The following is a 22,556-nucleotide window of genomic DNA, read 5'->3' as shown; positions in this document are numbered from 1 at the left end:
ACAACACAAGCAGTGGGCTTCTGTTTGCTGGAGATTCTGACAAGGGTTTAGCTGTCCGTTTAGAGCCACACATAGTCAGTGTTTTGAGAACGGAACAGGGAGGATGCTTGCAGCTACAGGCATCATTCTAGTGCTGGTTTATTAGCTGGTGGGCGGCTTTCATGTAAAAGTAATCCTAGTGGCCAATTAGCTGCAGAATTGTGTTTATGATCATTTTAAATGATTTCCTATAGCAGCAAATCTGATGAGATGAATGAAGTGGGTGTAAAGTGGAAGCAGTGGATCTGCAGGGAGCAGCATCTTGAGCACAAAGCACTTTATGTTGTGGATGGATTTGCACACGGTTCAGTTTCCTTCATTTATTGATAAACCCCATAAGACCAATGAAGTGGGTGTAAAGTGGAAGCAGTGGATGTGCAGAGAATAGGATTTGGAGCCCCGAGCTCTTTATCTCTGAATGTCTCCACATATTTGTAGTGTATTTGTGATGATTTCTGTGCACACACAATAGGACAGCGCTGTGACACATAATGCTCTTCTAGATGACAGGGAATCCTTCCCTTTGTTACAGCAGCAGTCCGCTAGAAGGTTTTTGTAGGTTTGGAGTTGTTACACATAGCGCGGGTTTTATCCATTTATAGTGATGACATCATTGCCCAAATCTGGGGGTCACCAGCCATTTCCACCCTTTACTCCCAGCTGGGGGGCTTTGTATCCATATACCAGATGTTCTACAGGACTAAATCTGCCATCAATGTTACTGCAAAATCAAAGGGGCCAAAACCCCTCCCCCGAGCAGTCATATATTTCTGTCCCCCTTGGTGGGAGTGGAGGTGACCCCTCTATAAGGATCTACAGTCCATACACACCCAGCACAAGGCCGGGGTCACACTACCAGACGCTTCTCGGGGCTGCAGTTCCTCTGAGCTCCACAAGGTGGGGATCTCACTTCTACCCAGACAGGAAGTCTCTATGGAAGACAGGAAGTGATGTCAGGTACAGACAGGAAGTGATGTCAGGTACAGACAGGACGTTCCATGAAAGAGGAAGCACAGAGTCCACATTCCTGGATCTGGCGGCAGAGGAGGTAATACGTAGATGAACCCCTTCAGGGGGAGGAGTTGATGATAATATATTTGCTCCCAAAGCTGGCCTACATGGTTCAGTTTTATCGTTCAGCCAGCGGGATGACCATAAAAACTGAAGTGATTCCTCCATCCACACATTGGAGGTGGATGGGGGAATCCTCCCCGCTGCACTCTTGTATTCTGACAATGGGGGGACTCCTCTGCTCTCAGAATACACAGATCAGCACTGAAGCTATTGGCTGCAGCCGCTGGGGGAGTGGCTTTTATCTGGCAGTGGCCACACATGGATGGAAATGTGAGCGATCCCTGCTGAACCAGCTGAATTTCCATGGATCTATGGTCACCTTCAGTGACTTCCTCCCCTCCCCCTCATCTCCTTCATGATGGAAGTCATGCTGAGATCATCTCCCATTGGCTGAGCAATATTCTCATTTGTCTCTCAGCTCCTTCTTGCTATTCCTCGTCCTGCCTGTTGTTTCCTTGGATTGATTTTCTGTGTAGTGACCCCGGCTTGGTCTCTTGGATGCGCTCGTCTGTTGCTTGCCCTGACCTTTCTCCTGATTCCTGGATCTCCTCCTCATCTCTCCTCCATATCCTCTTACACAGCTTTTCTCCACACCTGCAGTGACCCTGGGGGGAGGAAACTTGGCACCAGCACGCCGCCAAATCCATCCCCACCATTAGGGGCTCTGGAGACAATTGTCTGCTATTTACACTCCGTTCCTCCGCACGTCACCTGATCACATGACAGCTTACTTCCACAGATTCCGGACAGATTTCTGGATGGTAAAGGTCAAAGTTCACTCCTCAGTTTAGGAGAGGTAGGACGCACCCAGGAACAAGGATTTGGTTTGCATGAGAGCCTCATATAGAGGACCCCTCAAATCTCCCCATCCAAATGTCCCTCCATCCAGAGTCTATATATCCTATGACATCACACTGACCTCACAGCTCCTCCTCCCAATGTCCCTCCATCCAGAGTCAGAGAATCCTATGACATCACACTGACCTCACAGCTCCTCCTCCCAATGTCCCTCCCTCTGACTTTTTTCTGATGCTCTTAGGATGTGGGGCCCCTTGGTATCCTCACATGTAAAGTGGGACTGTTGGTCCTGCGTTGTATGTAATGACATCAGAATGCTGCAACAAGTCTATACCCTGCGTAGTGTGGGGGTCCTGTGGAGGGGAATTATACCTCAGCCTGAAGTGGGGCTTTAATAAAATGGAGACCTGAATGGAGAGGTGAGGAGGATTCTGGGAATATCATTTGATGTGACTATTTGTGTTCAGATGTAGAGTTTTCCTCCTGTGAAGTCTGGAGATCATATGACATCACATTGCCTCCACCTCCCTCCCTGATAGAAGAGAGAAAGAAGAAGAAGATTCTAGAAGTCACCAGAGAGATCACTGAGCTGCTGACAGGAGAGGTGAGCGGTGCCGGGAATTCTGGGACATTCTCCAGTAACAGACAAGGGATGTGTCTGGATGGTGACTGTATCATTGTGTGTGTCAGGTTCCTATAAGGTGTCAGGGTGTCACTGTCTATTTCTCCATGGAGGAGTGGGAGTATTTAGAAGGACACAAGGATCTCTACAAGGACGTCATGATGGACAATCAGCCGCCCCTCACATCACCGGGTAAGAGGAGACTTTATTGTAAAGGAGAGAGCAGTACGGAGGATCCACCTAGATCCCCCATCATCTGATAAACACATAGAAACAATGGATTCAGTCAGTGTGTGTGTTTCCTACAGATGGATCCAGTCATGGGAACCCCCCAGAGAGATGTCCCCGTCCTCTGTATTCCCGGGATTCCACACAGGAAGGTCACACCATCCCTCACCATCATCAGGTAGATGAGGAACAATCACTGATAGTATCATTAGGATCTGTACATTATCTGCATTGTTACCATTGATGGCATTTTTATTATATATTCAGAGTGGAAACCTGAGAGATCCTAAAGTTGAGGTTAAAGAAGAGATAAAAGAGGAGGAGGATGAGGATGGGGGGATGGAGGAGTCAGAGCTTCTAAGAGAACACAAAGATCTGTACCAGGACACCATGGTGGAGTCATCCAGATACAGGAACCCACCAGAGAGATGTCCCCGTCCTCTGTATTCCCGGGATTCCACACAGGAAGGTCACACCATCCCTCACCATCATCAGGTAGATGATGACAATTATTGGTAGTTGTGATTTATACACAGCATGTTTGTTACAATGAATGTTTTATTATATCTTTCAGAGTGGAATCCTCGGGGATGAGAATATTGATGTTAAAGAAGAGTATAAAGAGGAGGATGAGGAGTATGGAGTGATGGAGGAGTTTTCAGAAGGACACAAGGATATGATGGAGCCACCTAATACCAGGAACCCACCAGAGAGATGTCCCCGTCCTCTGTATTCCCGGGATTCCACACAGGAAGATCACACCATCCCTCACTATTACAAGGTTGGTGGGATGGGGAATCTAGAACATGGACTTGTAGAGACTATGGGCTCCAATCACAAAGCGGTATCTTCCCGTATTCCAGTATGTAGTAAGATGCTGCATTCTGTTTTTTAGTAGTGAAGCCTGCGGGTAATTTACCACTGGTGTCCATAGCAACACTTGTAAATAGCTTGTTGTTAAGGAGAGGGCAGCCGCCAGTGTCCCCAACAACCAGTAAACAAGGAGCGGACGGCTGCCAGGTTCCCTGCTTACAGCTGTGACAGGTCTGATTTTGAGGGAAACCCCGATGCCAAAATAATAAAAAAAAAATGGTGTGGGGCCCCCTCCAAAATCAATACCAGACCCTTAGTGAGTGCCCACCTTCGTGCTGAACCATACCAGGCCACATACCCTCAACATGGGGTGATTGCTTCGGGGGAGGGGCGTTCTCCCCCCCAAAAGCACCTTGTGTCCATGTTGATGTGGGCAAGGGTCCCTTCCCCACAACCCTGGGCAGTGGTTGTGGGGGGCTGAAGGTGAAGGGAGACAATGTGTGGATTTTGTGTTTGATTTCACAATCATAAATCTTACATTTTACAGATGATATTTTCTCTCATTTCCTTGATTTAGAGTGGAGATCCAATCGATATAGAATTTGAGGTGAAAGCAGAAGAAGAAGAGGCGTATGTGAGGGATGATCAGCAGTCTATGGAGGAGGATGGAATAACGGGGACATTTATAGAGGAGGACACTCCTACAGAGATCAGCACAGGTGGGTCAGGAACACTAAATCCATTCCTCCACCCATACTGCTCACTGATTGGTCCAGAGTAGGGCGGGGACTGGGTGATATCAGCCTGTAATCCCCTGGTCACTTTCCTGAGCTGTGTTCCCCGTCCTGTATTCCTGGATTTCTCTCGGATAATCTTCCTTCTCTGTGCTGCAGACACAATTTATGTATCTAGACTGGATTTATGGAGGTTCTGGGGATCAGCTGGCAGCAAAATGTAGATTTTCACCATAGACATTACTAGACCTAGGCACCTGGGGTGTGTGCTTTTGATCTTCTGCCCCATGTCGGGGTCTAGTAAGATCTCTAACAGAACAAGTCTCCCAGGGTTCCTTGCTCTGTTATCTGCTGGCTGTGCCGGGTGGAGGGATATGTCTGTAGCGTTTCAGACCCAAGTCACTGAGTGCAGTCTCAGGAGATGGGAGGCAGCGGTGTGGGACCTACATAGTTACATAGTTAGTCTGGCTGAAAAAAGACATTCCATCTAGTTGTACCATTAAAAATAAAAGTTATAATCCTACACCCACAGCTGATCCACCAGAAGGCAAAAACCCAGCAAAGCACGATCCAATCTGCTCCTGCAGGGGAAACAATCCTTCCTGACACCCCGAGAGGCAATCGGATATTCCCTGGATCAACTTTCCCTATAAATGTTATATCCAGTTATATTCTGTGTATCCAAGAAAGAATCCAGGACTTTCCTACAGCAATCCCCCCTTATGTATTATACATGGAGAGATCATATCCCCCTTATGTATTATACATGGAGATCATATCCCCCCTTATGTATTATACATGGAGATCATATCCCCCCTTATGTATTATACATGGAGATCATATCCCCCCTTATGTATTATACATGGAGATCATATCCCCCCTTATGTATTATACATGGAGATCATATCCCCCCTTATGTATTATACATGGAGATCATATCCCCCTTATGTATTATACATGGAGATCATATCCCCCCTTATGTATTATACATGGAGATCATATCCCCCTTATGTATTATACATGGAGATCATATCCCCCCTTATGTATTATACATGGAGATCATATCCCCCCCCCTTATGTATTATACATGGAGATCATATCCCCCCTTATGTATTATACATGGAGATCATATCCCCCTTATGTATTATACATGGAGATCATATCCCCCCCCCCTTATGTATTATACATGGAGATCATATCCCCCCTTATGTATTATACATGGAGATCATATCCCCCTTATGTATTATACATGGTGATCATATCCCCCCCCTTATGTATTATACATGGAGATCATATCCCCCCTTATATATTATACATGGAGATCATATCCCCCCTTATGTATAATACATGGAGATCATATCCCCCCTTATGTATTATACATGGAGATCATATCCCCCCTTATGTATTATACATGGAGATCATATCCCCCCTTATGTATTATACATGGTGATCATATCCCCCCTTATGTATTATACATGGAGATCATATCCCCCCCTTATGTATTATACATGGAGATCATATCCCCCCTTATGTATTATACATGTATATCATATCCCCCCCTTATGTATTATACATGGAGATCATATCCCCCCTTATGTATTATACATGTATATCATATCCCCCCCTTATGTATTATACATGGAGATCATATCCCCCTTATGTATTATACATGGAGATCATATCCCCCCTTATGTATTATACATGGAGATCATATCCCCCCTTATGTATTATACATGGAGATCATATCCCCCCTTATGTATTATACATGGAGATCATATCCCCCCTTATGTATTATACATGGTGATCATATCCCCCTTATGTATTATACATGGAGATCATATCCCCCCTTATGTATTATACATGGAGATCATATCCCCCCCCTTATGTATTATACATGGAGATCATATCCCCCTTATGTATTATTTATGGAGATCATATCCCCCCTTATGTATTATACATGGAGATCATATCCCCCCTTATGTATTATACATGGAGATCCTATCCCCCTCCTTCTGAATTGTACATGGAGATCATATCCCCCTCCTTATGTATTATACATGGAGATCATATCCCCCTCCTTATGAATTGTACATGGAGATCATATCCCCCTCCTTATGTATTATACATGGAGATCATATCCCCCCCTTATTTATTATACATGATGATAATATCCCCCCTTATGTATTATACATGGAGATCATATCCCCCCCCTTATGTATTATACATGGAGATCATATCCCCCCTTATGTATTATACATGGAGATCATATCCCCCCTTATGTATTATACATGGAGATCATATCCCCCCTTATGTATTATACATGGAGATCATATCCCCTCCTTATGTATTATACATGGAGATCATACCCCCCCTTATGTATTATACATGGAGATCATATCCCCCCTTATGTATTATACATGGAGATCATATCCCCCTTATGTATTATACATGGAGATCATATCCCCCCTTATGTATTATACATGGAGATCATATCCCCCTTATGTATTATACATGGAGATCATATCCCCCCTTATGTATTATACATGGAGATCATATCCCCCCCTTATGTATTATTCATGGAGATCATATCCCCCCTTATGTATTATACATGGAGATCATATCCCCCCTTATGTATTATACATGGAGATCATATCCCCCCTTATGTATTATACATGGAGATCATATCCCCCCTTATGTATTATACATGGAGATCATATTCCCCCCCTTATGTATTATACATGGAGATCATACCCCCCCTTATGTATTATACATGGAGATCATATCCCCCCCTTATGTATTATACATGGAGATCATATCCCCCCTTATGTATTATACATGGAGATCATATCCCCCCTTATGTATTATACATGGAGATCATATCACCCCCTTATGTATTATACATGGAGATCATATCCCCCCTTATGTATTATACATGGAGATCATATCCCCCTTATGTATTATACATGGAGATCATATCCCCCCCTTATGTATTATACATGGAGATCATATCCCCCCTTATGTATAATACATGGAGATCATATCCCCCCTTATGTATAATACATGGAGATCATATCCCCCCTTATGTATTATACATGGAGATCATATCCCCCCTTATGTATTATACATGGAGATTATATCCCCCCTTATGTATTATACATGGAGATCATATCCCCCCTTATGTATTATACATGGAGATCATATCCCCCCTTATGTATTATACATGGAGATCATATCCCCCCTTATGTATTATACATGGAGATCATATCCCCCCTTAATCTCCTCTTCTCAGTAGAGAATACATTCAGTTCCTCTAATCTTTCCTCATAGCTGATCTCCTCCATGCCTCCTATCAGTTTGGTTGCCCTTCTCTGTACTTCCTCCAGTTCCCCAATGTTTTTTTTGTGAATTGGAGCCCAAAACTGAACTGCATATTCCAGATGAGGTATTACTAATGAATTGTACCCGGGGAGGGGGGGTGATATCTCTCTCTCTCTCTGGAGTCTATACCTCTCCTAATACAAGAGAGGATTTTGCTCGCCTTAGAACCCTCAACTTTGCATTGCTGCCATTATTAAGCTTGTGATCTACTAGAACCCCCAGATCCTTCTCCACCATGGACCCCCCCACATCGTTCACCATTGATCCCCCCAGACCCTTCTACACCACTGACCCCTACCCCTCCAGATCCTTCTCCACAATTGCCCCCCCAGATCTTTCACCATTGACCCCCCCAGATCGTTCTCTACCATTTTACTCCCCAGATCCTTCACCACCTCCATTGACCTCCCCAGATACTTCTCCACCATTGATCCCCCAGATCCTTCTCTACCATTCACCCCCCCAGATCCTTCTCCATCATTTTCCCCCCCAGTTGTACCCCCCTAGTATGTATGATGCATATTCTTAGCCCCCAAGTGCAGAACCTTACATTTATCACCATTAGCCCTCATTGGCCCCATAGCCCCCCAATTACACAGAGCATTGAGGTCGGCTTGTAAGTTGGAGACATCCTGTAAGGACGTTATTCCCCGGCACAGCTTGGTGTCATCTGCAAAGACTGGAATGGGATTTATAATCTCACACCCCATATTGTTTATATATATATTAATAAGTAAGGGGCCCAACACTGAATCTTGGGGTACCCCACTAATAACACTGAACCCTGGGGTACCCCACTAATAACACTGATCCCTGGGGTACCCCACTAATAACACTGAACCTTGGGGTGCCCCACTAATAACACTAAACCTTGGGGTACACCACTAATAACACTAAACCTTGGGGTACCCCACTAATAACACTGAACCTTGGGGTACACCGCTAATCACACTGAACCCTGGGGTACCCCGCTAATCACACTGAACCCTGGGGTACCCCGCTAATCACACTGAACCCTGGGGTATACCACTAATCACACTGAACCTTGGGGTACCCCACTAATCACACTGAACCCTGGAGTACACCACTAATCACACTGAAACTTGGGGTACACCACTAATCACACTGAACCTTAGGGTACCCCACTATCCCCTTCCATACTGGGCACTTTTACCCCTCTTCCTGCCCAGGCCAATTTTCAGGTTTCAGCACTCTCACAATTTGAATGTCAATTGCGCGGTAATACAACATTGTACCCAAACTAACATTTTATAATTTTCTTCACACAACTAGAGCTTTCTTTTGATGGTGTTAATCACCGATGGGGTTTTTATTTTTTTGGTAAATTAACAAAAAAAGACCAAAAATTTTGAAAAAAAAAAACATTTTTTTCTTTGTTATAAAAGTTTGCAAATAAATAATTGTTCTTCATAAATTTAGGCCGAGATGTATTCTGCTCCATGTCTTTGGTGAAAATAACCCAAATTAGTATTTATGATTTAGTCTCTAGGGAAGTTATAGAGTTCACAAACTATGGGAGATATCTGAAAATTGATCAATCCTGAAGTACTGACAGCCAATCTCATTTATTGAGGTTCAAGAATGTCAGAACAGTACAGATATCCCCCAAATGTCAGGACGGTACAGATATCCCCCAAATGTCAGGACGGTACAGATATCCCCCCAAATGTCAGGACAGTACAGATATCCCCCAAATGTCAGGACGGTACAGATATCCCCCAAATGTCAGGACGGTACAGATATCCCCCCAAATGTCAGGACGGTACAGATATCCCCCCAAATGTCAGGACGGTACAGATATCCCCCAAATGTCAGGACGGTACAGATATCCCCCAAATGTCAGGACAGTACAGATATCCCCCAAATGTCAGGACGGGACAGATATCCCCCAAATGTCAGGATGGGACAGATATCCCCCAAATGTCAGGACGGGACAGATATCCCCCAAATGTCAGGACGGGACAGATATCCCCCAAATGTCAGGACGGGACAGATATCCCCCAAATGTCAGGACGGGCAGATATCCCCCAAATGTCAGGACGGGACAGATATCCCCCAAATGTCAGGACGGGACAGATATCCCCCAAATGTCAGGACGGGACAGATATCCCCCAAATGTCAGGACGGGACAGATATCCCCCAAATGTCAGGACGGGACAGATATCCCCCAAATGTCAGGACGGGACAGATATCCCCCAAATGTCAGGACGGGGCAGATATCCCCCAAATGTCAGGATGGGCAGATATCCCCCAAATGTCAGGACGGGACAGATATCCCCCAAATGTCAGGACAAATGTCAGGACGGGACAGATATCCCCCAAATGTCAGGACAGATATCCCCCAAATGTCAGGACAGTACAGATATCCCCCAAATGTCAGGATAGTACAGATATCCCCCAAATGACCCATTTTTGCAAAGTAGACAGTCTGAGGTACTTTATGAGGCATGGCAAGTTTTTTAAGTTTTAATTTTTTTGTCATAATTTTTCAGAAAGGAAGAAATAAAATGATTTTCTGTATTTTTTGTTACATCCTGTCACCAGAGCAGTACAGCGTCATCATATAACTGGCATGGCGGTGATCAGGGAACTGACTGGTGACAGCACAGAAAAAAAATTGATATATTTATTTATTTTTTTTATTTTTTATTACATTTTTTTCTCGTTTTTTTAAGATTTTTGTTCATGTTTCACTATGACCAAAGTAGTATAATATTACCATAGTAACATTGTACTACTTTGGGGAAGTGATCAGTATCTTTTTTTTTTTTTACACAATTTCCTTATAGCAAAGAATTGCTTTGCTATAAGCAAGCATTTGCCTGAATGAAAATGATTCATTCAGTGGTTTTTTTTTTTTGGTCTTAGCTGTGATTTGGCCATGTCTAATCACATGACAAAGCTGGGCTGTGATTGGCCTAGCTTGTGATCTCTGTGACCATTCACAGCTAGACACTTGTATACAATGGATGGCATAAAAGGAAGCCATCCTTTGTATACAATTGTCATGTGACCTGCTTTGATTGGTCACAGCAGGTCACATGGTACTGGCAACAGGACCGGTACACAGATGTGTCACTGGCTGTGTCCGAAGTACATGGTCAGTGACAGATCGCGCCGCTGCGTGGCTCTGTGGGCATGCAAACTGCGCATGCCTGGAAGGACGCCATATGGCTTCCACCCGGAGGGACGAGGTGCTCGCACGGCCACCATCTGACCATAGGCCGGGCGGGAACCAGCTAATAACACTGAACCTTGGGGTACCCCACTAATAACACTGAACCTTGGGGTACCCCACTAATAACACTGAACCTTGGGGTACCCCACTAATAACACTGAACCTTAGGGTACCCCACTAATAACACTGAAGCTTGGGGTACCCCACTAATAACACTGAACCTTAGGGTACACCACTGTTGACACTGAACCTTGGGGAACCCTACTAATAACACTGAGCCTTATTATTATTATTATACAGGATTTATGGCGCCAACAGTGTGCTCAGCGCTTTACAATATAACGGGAGACAATACAGCATCAATACAGTTCAATACAAGAGGGATAGGAGGCCTTGATTCTGGGAGCTTACAATCTAGGAGGGAGGGGCTAGTGGTACAAAAGGTAGTAACTGTGGGGGATGGACTGGTAGGAGGAGTAGAAGATTCCATTATTAGCTGAGGGCAGGATAGGCTTCCCTGAAGAGAGAGGTTTTCAGAGATCACCTAAAAGTGAGCAGAGTAGGCGATAGTCTGATAAATTGGGGTAGAGAGTTCCAGAGGATGGGGGAAGCTCTGGAGAAGTCCTGGAGACAAGGGAGATAGAGAGTAGGAGGTCTTGTGAGGAGCGGAGAGTATGGTTTGGGTGATATTTAGAGACAAGATCGGTGATGTAATTTGGGGCAGAGTTATAAATGGCTTTATATGTTATTGTTAATGTTTTGAATTGTATCCGTTGGGCAATGGGAAGCCAGTGGAGGGATTGGCAGAGAGGGGTGGAGGACACTGAATGGAGGCCAGTAGAGGGATTGGCAGAGAGGGGTGGAGGACACTGAATAGAGGCCGGTAGAGGGATTGGCAGAGAGGGTTTGGAGGACACTGAATGGAGGAAAGTGGAGGGATTGGCAGAGAGGGGTGGAGGACACTGAAGGGAGGCCAGTGGAGGGATTGGCAGAGAGGGGTTGTGACATAAATGTACAGATTTGATTAGATAAGATGTGACCTGTAGCAATATGTAATCTTAAATTTTGTTCATTCTTTGTCATTAAGGAAATTTCAGCCATAGGTACTCAGACACAGATGGTAACCCATTAGCATCTGAAAAGAGACAGAGCAGCTTCCTCAGGCTGGAAGTGGCACCTGGGTGCTAATAAGATTTGTCACCTTCTGGGGAAACCTGGAATGAAACGGCTGGAGACAGGTTGGCTTCATGACAGCGGGAGACCAGAGCTTTGAAGTATATCAGATCAAAGAAAATGTTTCATCTCTCATAAAAGCTAAAATATTAGTTGCAGAGAGATGAAAATACTTCCTTCTGATGGGGCACTCTGTAGGCTACAGTGGCATATAAAAACTATATTTGTGGCCTATGTAGAACCTCAGAAAAATGCAGGAAATGGTTAGGTGGCGCTGAAGTGCGATAGTGGAGTAGTGATTGGTACTGTCGCGATCGGACTGATGCGTTGGTGTTGGAAATTCAATCCCTGACTTAGTGATTCAAGCCGTTCCTGGTCCAGTTGACTTTGTGCAGTTCAGCACCCAGAACATTGTGTGGGCGGATACAGGAATACCCCCCAGAGTCAATTGGCCAAGAACTAATGTCCATCTCATGTCCATATTCCCATAAATTGAGGACCCTGAGATATGGACAGGGTGATTTGTATAGAGCTATTTCTATTTGACTGGCGGATCGCGGACTTTCTCTGACTTGCTCCAGTCGCAGGATAGATTTCGGTAAAAGTTTTATTTCTTTTATTTATTCTCTTATATTTTATAGTGAATAGTCATTTATGTGTCTTCTTGTATTTGTTGTATTTTCTGTAAGTTTGTATACTTTGTACATATTTTATGCACTGCCCACTTTCGGGATATTAAATCTTAAAATTAATAAGTGACTTCTGTGTATTTTAGCACGGGCTCATATCTCCGGAGAGATTAGATTGGAGAGATTAGATTGTATTGTATTTTAGTGCCTTTAAACGCTCGGTCAAGCTCATTGCCAATCTCTATGCAATTGCACTGCATGTTGGCAGATTGCATGCAGATTGTAAAGGTAACAGATCTGCCAAATGGAGATCTGTTTGTGTGTGGTGTCCCAATAGACCGTTCTGCGGATAAACTGCTGGTTGGTGGCAAACTACCGTTTGTGGTGTGTCTGGTGTGGAGGTGTGTGAACAGTGGAGGAGTGATTAACACCGGGGTTCTGGCTTGTAGGATAGCTGGAGCGATCCCAGAAGGGTGTGATTGCTAAACTGCTCCTCAACTCTAATCAGTGCACCAGATTGTATATAAGATTTGTATCTGCCAGTGTGTGGTCAACTAGCTGGATTGGAGTGGAGGCTCCGTCTGGTGGTGGCCAAGTTGTAATACATGCTGTGAAAGTATCACTGCCAGTCTTATAGTCATAGATATATTAAAAGTTAAGTCCCCCTTATTCCCTCTTACCCCAAGTCACAGCCGCACGTGCATGCCTCGGTTAGCTAGTTGCTGTGCGCGTGGCATGCGGGTGAACCGTGATAGGGGTGGAGAACACTGAGTGGAGGCCAGTGGAGGGATTGGCAGAGCGGGGGGGCACTGAATGGAAGCCAGTGGAGGGATTGGCAGAGGGGGGGGCACTGAATGGAAGCCAGTGGAGGGATTGGCAGAGAGGGGTGGAGGACACTGAGTGGAGGTCAATGGAGGGATTGGCAGAGAGGGGTGGAGGACACTGAGTGGAGGCCAGTGGAGGGATTGGCAGAGAAGGGTGGATGATACCAAATGGAGGCCAGTGGAGGGATTGTCAGAGAGGGATGGAGGACACTGAATGGAGGCCAGTGGAGGGATTGGCAGAGAGGGATGGAGGACACTGAATGGAGGCCAGTGGAGGGATTGGCAGAGAGGGGTGGAGGACACTAAATGGAGGCCAGTGGAGGGATTGGCAGAGAGGGGTGGCAGATACGGAACAGTTAGTAAGGTGGATGAGTCTGGCAGCAGCATTCATGATAGACTGAAGAGGGGATAGCCTACGATGAGGTCGGCCAATGAGGAGGGAGTTACAATAGTCAACGTGAGAGATAACCAGGGAGTGAATAAGTTGCTTAGTGGTTTCCAAGGTTAGGAACGAGCCTTGGGGTACCCCACTAATAACACTGAACCCTGGGGTACCCCACTAATAGCACTGAACCTTGGGGAACCCCACTAATAACACTGAACCTTGGGGTACCCCACTAATAACACTGAACCTTGGGGTACCCTACTAATAACATTTAACCTTGGGGTACCCTACTAATAACACTTAACCTTGGGATACCCCACTAACAACATTGAACCTTGGCATCCCCCACTAATAACATTGAACCTCAGGGTACCCCACTAACACTGAACCTTGGAGTCCGACTTCTAACCCTTGGGTACCCTGTGACGATCGCAGCGTCAGACCCCAGCCCTTCTCACCAAACTCGTGACCGAAGGACTAGCTAATCTAAAACCGTGCTGACACGTGTGTAACAATTCCACGCCCAGCTGCACCCTGCACAAAGATTGTCCAGCTAATGGACCACAATCTGTGTACCTGCAGCCTGAGAGCGATTGTTACTGGGTCAGGTTAATTACACAATTAACCCTTCACACTGCCACCACCTCCTTTTTGTACAGAGAAAGAGGAAACTCGGCAATATCAGCAATAACACTATGATGTTGAATAATCGTCTGTATACCACTGTCACCGCAGACAGAGATATATAGAGGTTTAAACACACACAGTAGCGCTCTTCAGAGACAGGGATTCTTAGTTTGCATTAAAGAGCTTTAGAAACAGTTCAACACTTTCAGAAAATAAGATTTATTACTAAAAGGTCAAAAGGGTGCGATAAAAATATTTACAGAAAAAGATGTAGACTATATATATATATATATATATATATATATATATATATATATATATATATAAAAATAGAGAGAGCAATAACACAGCAAAGAGATAACAGAAATAAGTTTGGGGAGGTAGAGTACTTGCCAAAAGTCCTGGGTTAAGCAGATTCGAGGGTCCTGAGCCAAAAGGGTGCCTTATCTCCCAAAGTTATTTCCGATGTTAAAAGGGAGGATTCTTCAACTTCAACCCGAACTACTCAACTTAACTTTCTGCTGCAAGCATAACAGCCTTTCTAGGAACTCAGCAGGGTGTCTCCTTCAAGCAGAGAACCAATCGCCTCATGTGGGGAGGGTGTTGCAGGTGGAGACCCAAGCTAGAACCAAAATCTCTCGCAATTTATATCATGATTCATAACTTACCCTCGGTGCATGTAGCAGCCTAGCCACTAGTAGATTAATATGCAGAATGATCTGCTGAACGTCTAGATATTAAATATGACATACAGTTGTGTCCAAAATTATTCAACCCCCAATGCTGTAAAGGGGTTTAGGGACTATAGTGTACATTTGGAATTGTATTCAGAATCAAATCCTACAAGGACGTTGTAACTACCCAAATGCAACTAAAATGACATCAATTGTTTATGTAATACAGTAGTAAATGGTTCTTATGTGGTTTCTTCATTGCCACAATTATTCAACCCCTTAAAGACTACCACTCTGAAGAACAGAGGTTCATACAGGTGCTTTCCATCAGGTATTGAAAACACCTGTGGATGTCACCGAGCAGCAATCAAGCATAATAAGCACCAATTAGGCAGCTTTAAAATGACTGTGATACTCAGCTCCTTCTAGACATTTACTGGTGTGGTTACAAACATGGTGAAGGCAAGAGAATGGTCCAGGAAGACAAGAGAAGAGGTGATTTCTCTTCACAGGAAGGGCAATGGCTATAAGAAGATTGCAAAGATGTTAAACATACCAAGAGACACCTTAGGAAGCATCATTCGCAAATTCAAGGCAAAGGGCACTGTTGAAACGCTACCTGGTCGTGGCAGAAAGAAGATGCTGACTTCGACTGCTGTGCGCTACCTGAAGCGTAGAGTGGAGAGAAGTCCCCGTGTGACTGCTGAGGAACTGAGAAAAGATTTGTCAGATGTGGGTACAGAAGTTTCAGCCCAGACAATAAGACGCACACTGCGTAATGAAGGCCTCCGTGCCAGAACTCCCAGGCGTACCCCCTTGCTGTCTCCAAAGAATAAGAAGAGTCGACTGCAGTATGCCAAAAGCCATGTGGACAAACCACAAAAGTTGTGGGATAGTGTTCTGTGGACTGATGAAACAAAATTAGAACTGTTTGGGCCCATGGATCAACGCTATGTTTGGAGGAGGAAGAACAAGGCCTATGATGAAAAGAACACCTTGCCTACTGTGAAGCATGGTGGAGGGTCAATCATGCTTTGGGGCTGTTTTGCTTCTGCAGGTACAGGGAAGCTTCAGCGTGTGCAAGGTACCATGAATTCTCTTCAGTACCAGGAGATATTGGATGGAAACGTGATGCAGTCCGTCACACACCTGAGGCTTGGGAGACGTTGGACCTTTCAACAGGACAATGATCCCAAGCATACCTCCAAGTCCACTAGAGCATGGTTGCAGAGGAAAGGCTGGAACATTTTGGAGTGGCCATCGCAGTCACCAGACTTAAATCCGATTGAGAACCTCTGGTGGGACTTAAAGAAAGCAGTTGCAGTGCGCAAGCCTAAGAATGTGACTGAACTGGAGGCCTTTGCCCATGAAGAATGGGCGAAGATACCCGTAGATCGCTGCAAGACACTTGTGTCAAGCTATGCTTCACGTTTAAAAGCTGTTATAACTGTAAAAGGATGCTGTACTAAGTACTAAGATTGAATGTCACTTGGGGGTTGAATAAAACTGATAATGCTGTGAGCACAGAAAAGACATTTGTGGTTATTTCATTATAACTGTTATGTTATATTTGTCTGACCTACAAGTGCCTCTTTAATGTAAATGTAAGCAAGATGACTGAATGATCAAAAGCAATGTCAAACTGGCCAAAACACTCAATTTCAGTGGGGGTTGAATAATTTTGGACACAACTGTACCTGCTTGGGACGGTTAAGGAGATGTCGTTTTCTGCTCTCCTGTAGATTCCAACTAAGGGGTGTAAGGTATCAGACGACTTGTATTAAAGTGACCGATCTGAATATATTCCTGGTTTTTATGTAAGTCTTCCATATCTCCAGATATAAAATTATATGGAAAAGGGGATTTTTAAATGTGAGTCTGTTTTATAGCTAGCTGGAATGTCTTTGAAGCTCAGTGAAGGACTAGTTTATGGTTTTACGATATCTCAGATTGAGAAGCTTACAGACATCCGGGCACCAGCTAGGGTGGGATTTATAACCATGAGCTGTCCCACTGTGCCTGTGATCTCTGGTATCATACAGACCACATTCCTGAGGGAGGGGGGGAAATTGGAGGGAAGCCGATTTGGGAATAGAAATGATACAAGATGGAGGATCCTAAGCAAGATGGATGACCGCGTCCATCTCTGTATGCTCACTTGCTACATACCCCACTAATAACTCTGAACCTTGGTGTACCCCACTAACAACACTGAATCTTTGGGTACCCCACTAATAACACTGAACCCTGGGGTACCCCACTAATAACACTGAACCTTGGGGTACCCCACTGACATCTTTAACCACTACTCTCTGAATACGATCTTTTAGCCAGTTTTCTATCCATTTACATTCAGATTTTTCCAGCCCATAGACTTTACCTTACACATTAGCCGTGTGTGGGGAACTGTGTCCAAGTATACCACGTCCCCCGCCACCCCTCTGTCCAAGTATACCACGTCCACCGCCACCCCTCTGTCCAAGTATACCACGTCCACCGCCACCCCTCTGTTCAAGTATACCACATCCACCGCCACCCCTCTGTCCAAGTATACCACATTCACAGCCACCCCTCTGTCCAAGTATACCACGTCCACCGCCACCCCTCTGTCCAAGCATACCAAGTCCACCTCCACTCCTCTGTCCAAGTATACCACGTCCACCGCCACCCCTCTGTCCAAGTATATCACGTCCACCGCCACCCCTCTGTCCAAGTATACTATGTCCACTGCCACCGCTCTGTCCAAGTATACCACGTCCACCGCCACCCCTCTGTCCAAGTGTACCAAGTCCACCACCACCCCTCTGTCCAAGTATACCACATCCACCACCACCCCTCTGTCCAAGTATACCACGTCCACCACCACCCCTCTGTCCAAGTATACCACATCCACCGCCACCCCTCTGTCCAAGTATACCACATCCACCGCCACCCCTCTGTCCAAGTCTACCACATCCACAGCCACTCCTCTGTCCAAGTATACCACGTCCACCACCACCCCTCTGTCCAAGTATACCACATCCACCACCACCCCTCTGTCCAAGTATACCACGTCCACCGCCACCCCTCTGTCCAAGTATACCACATCCACCGCCACCCCTCTGTCCAAGTCTACCACATCCACAGCCACTCCTCTGTCCAAGTATACCACATCCACAGCCACTCCTCTGTCCAAGTATACCACGTCCACCACCACCCCTCTGTCCAAGTATACCACGTCCACCACCACCCCTCTGTTCAAGTATACCACGTCCACCACCACCCCTCTGTTCAAGTATACCATGTCCACAGTGGTAAACACAAAAAGCTTTATTTACCTATGGAAGACACTCAATCAGGGCAGTTCATGGCACTCCACAACATGTGACTGGTAGGGACACTCACGGTAAGCGGGCTCATGAAGACTCAACGGGACCTTGGCTGTGGGGTCTTATCTCAGCACAGCTCCCACACAGCTCTCTAGGGGCAACACCATGCTCACGGGTACTCAGTGGGACCTTGGCTGTGGGGTCTGACCTCCACACAGCTCTCACACAGCTCTCTAGGGACAACAGCAGGCTCACTAGGACTCACTTTGACCTTGTCTGTGGGGTCTGACCTCAGAACAGCTCCAACACAGCTCTCTAGGGGCAACACCAGGCTCACGGGGACTCAGTGTGACCTTGGCTGTGGGGTCTGACCTCCGCACAGCTCTCACACAACTCTTTAGGGACAACAGCAGGCTCACGGGGAGTCAGTGGGACCTTGGCTGTGGGGTCTGACTTCAGCACAGCTCTCTAGGGACATCAGGCTCACGGGGACTCCGCGGGACTTTGGCTGTGGGACCTGATTCAGGTAGTGATGGCTCAAGAACTCAGGGGGGCAGTCCAGGTAGCTATAATCTGGGCACGCAATGGGGCAGTCCATGGCAAGTGTAGTCTGAGCACACAATAGGGGCAGTTCATGACAAGGGTGGTCTGAGCACACAATAGGGTCAGTTCAAGCAAGGGTGGTCTGAGCACACAATAGGGGCAGTCCATGGCAAGTGTAGTCTGAGCACACAATAGGGGCAGTTCATGACAAGGGCGGTCTGAGCACACAATAGGGGCAGTTCATGACAAGGGTAGTCTGAGCACACAATAGGGGCAGTTCATGACAAGGGCGGTCTGAGCACACAATAGGGACAGTCCATGACAAGGGTGGTCTGAGCACACAATAGGGGCAGATCATGACAAGGGGGGTCTGAGAACACAATAGGGGAGTTCATGACAAGGGTGGACTGAGCGCACAATAGGGGGCAGTTCATGACAAGGGCGGTCTGAGCGCACAATAGGGGCAGTTCATGACAAGGGCGGTCTGAGCACACAATAGGGGAGTTCATGACAAGGGTGGTCTGAGCACACAATAGGGGCAGTTCATGACAAGGGCGGTCTGAGCGCACAATAGGGGCAGTTCATGACAAGGGCGGTCTGAGCGCACAATAGGGGCAGTTCATGACAAGGGCGGTCTGAGCACACAATAGGGGAGTTCATGACAAGGGTGGTCTGAGCGCACAATAGGGTCAGTTCATGACAAGGGTGGTCTGAGCGCACAATAGGGTCAGTCCATGACAAGGGTGGTCCGAGCGCACAATAGGGGCAGTTCATGACAAGGGGGGTCTGAGCACACAATAGGGGCAGTTCATGACAAGGGTGGTCTGAGCGCACAATAGGGGCAGTCCATGACAAGGGGGGTCTGAGCGCACAATACGGGCAGTTCATGACAAGGGTGGACTGAGCGCACACTAGGGGCAGTTCATAACAAGGGGGGTCTGAGCACACAATATGGTCAGTCCATGACAAGGGTGGTCTGAGCACACAATAGGGGCAGTTCATGACAAGGGGGGTCTGAGCACACAATAGGGGCAGTTCATGACAAGGGTGGTCTGAGCACACAATAGAGGCAGTTCATGACAAGGGGGGTCTGAGCACACAATAGGGGCAGTTCATGACAAGGGCGGTCTGAGCACACAATAGGGGCAGATCATGACAAGGGTGGTCTGAGCACACAATAGGGGCAGATCATGACAAGGGGGGTCTGAGCACACAATAGGGGCAGATCATGGCTTCTAGGGACACTCACGATAGGCAGGTTGCGGACACTCAGCAGCAGTCGGCTTCCTTGGAAGGTAGGCGGCTTGCAGACACTCATGGTTCTGGCAGGGATGTTCTGGCTCACAGCAGGCGACAGCAGGGGGGCAAACCTCAGCACACAGCAGAGCGGGTAATCCGGGCCCCAGAGTATTAGGCAGAGTATCGTGGGGCTCACAGCAAAGCAGATCTAGTACAGCGGGTAATCTGGGCCCCAGAGTATTAGACAGAGTATTGTGGGACCCACAGCAAAGCAGTTCTAGTACACAGCACGGTGGGTAATCTGGGCCCCAGAGTATTAGGCAGAATATTGTGGGGCCCACAGCAAAGCAGTTCTAGCACACAGCATGGTGGGTAATCTGGGCCCCAGAGTATTAGGCAGAATATTGTGGGGCCCACAGCAAAGCAGTTCTAGCACACAGCATGGCGGGTAATCCGGGCCCCAGAGTATTAGGCAGAATATTGTGGGGCCCACAGCAAAGCAGTTCTAGCCCAGAGAATTAGCAGAGTAACAGCAGGTACTCCCAGCCCTGGAGTATTAGTGGGGTGGCAGCGGATACTCCCAGCTCTGAAGTATTAGCAGAGGACAGTGGGTACTCCCAACCCTGGAGTATTCTGCAGAGAGGCAGCGGATAATAGTCCTTACCTTTGGGGGGGTCTCCTGCAGAGTGCTCAGCGGGGATGGCTGCGGAGGTCTGGTCCCCACCCAGACCTCCAGATGGCTTGCGAGTCCAGCAACGACAGAGACAGAAGACAGACGACCGGGTCCCGCGCTGGCCTGGCAGCAGCCAGGAAGCTTCCCGGTTGCCCCGGCAAAATCCGGCCCAGTGCCGCATTGCCGGGGCAACGAGGCATGCCCCCTTGACTCGGCCACTCTCTCGTGAGCACGGCCTTTGTCTCCTGGCAGGGACAGAGAAAAGGAAAGTCACGGGCCCGCGCTGTAACTGCCAGGGGGCACGCGTCAACTTGTTGGCAGCCCCACGCCGGAATCTCTAAGCAGGGTTTCACCCCTCCTTGGCTATGCGGCCGTAGAGGCGTGAAATTCGCCGCAGGGGTCACTTCCCTCCCATCCTGCGTGGCCTGCCTTCAAAGGCTGCATCAAGATGTGAGGAGGCGACAAGGGCCGGGGGGGTGAGGTGACCCCCCTCATCCATTGCAGTCTATCTTCAAAGGCTGAAACAGGATGAGGAGAGGGACACAGAAAGACACAGGCACCAGGGGGGTGGGTTTGGAAGAGGAGCAGGCACTCCTCTGTCCAAGTATACCATGTACACAATCACCCCTCTGTCCACGTATACCACGTCCACCGCCACCCCTCTCTCCAATTATACCACGTCCACAGCCACCCCTGCACTATATACTCTGTTGTACATTACATACTCCTGACCCCTGCACTATATACTCTGTTATACATTACATCCTCCTGACCCCTGCACTATATACTCTGTGTTGTACAGTACATACTCCTGACCCCTGCACTATATACTCTGTGTTGTACAGTACATACTCCTGACCCCTGCACTATATACTCTGTGTTGTACAGTACATACTCCTGACCCCTGCACTATATACTCTGTTGTACATTAATACTCCTGACCCCTGAACCATATATTCTATGTTGTATATTCCATACTTTAGACCCCTGCACTATATACTCTATGTTGTACATTACATACTCCTGACCCCTGCACTATATACTCCATGTTGTACATTACATACTCCTGACCCCTGCACTATATACTCTATGTTGTACATTACATATTCCTGACCCCTGCACTATATACTCTATGTTGTACATTACATACTCCTGACCCCTGCACTATATACTCTATGTTGTACATTACATACTCCTGACCCCTGCACTATATACTCTATGTTGTACATTACATACTCCTGACCCCTGCACTATATACTCTATGTTGTACATTACATACTCCTGACCCCTGCACTATATACTCTATGTTGTACATTACATACTCCTGACCCCTGCACTGTATACTCTATGTTGTACATTACATACTCCTGACTTCTGCTCTCCCCCTCCCCCCACTGCTATATATACACATAATATGGATTCTCTTTTGTTCCCCCCATTTCCTCCCAGCTGGACATTTTATATCGGATGATGTGATTGGAGCACAGACTTTTACGTGGTGATAATAATGTGATAACATCCTCCAACTTTGGACCCTTAAACAGAAAGTGATAATGAGGGAGGAGTCAATACCCCAATGATGGTGGTCTTCAGGAT

The 22,556-nt window shown here is 46.6% G+C and overlaps 1 protein-coding gene across 1 annotated transcript in view; it reads left to right on the top strand.

Annotated features, from left to right (window-relative positions):
- The window catches only part of LOC149445494 (uncharacterized), a 125,055-nt gene that overhangs the window by 25,669 nt on the left and 76,830 nt on the right, over nucleotides 1–22,556 (top strand). The window lies entirely within an intron of this gene.

Source organism: Staurois parvus, unplaced genomic scaffold (assembly GCF_062004578.1).
Source record: "Staurois parvus isolate SC_StPar_1 unplaced genomic scaffold, SC_StPar_1.0 ptg000720l, whole genome shotgun sequence".
Taxonomy (NCBI): Eukaryota; Metazoa; Chordata; class Amphibia; order Anura; family Ranidae; genus Staurois; species Staurois parvus.
Note: the sequence above shows the minus strand (reverse complement) of the source record. Positions and strands in the feature narration are given on the sequence as shown.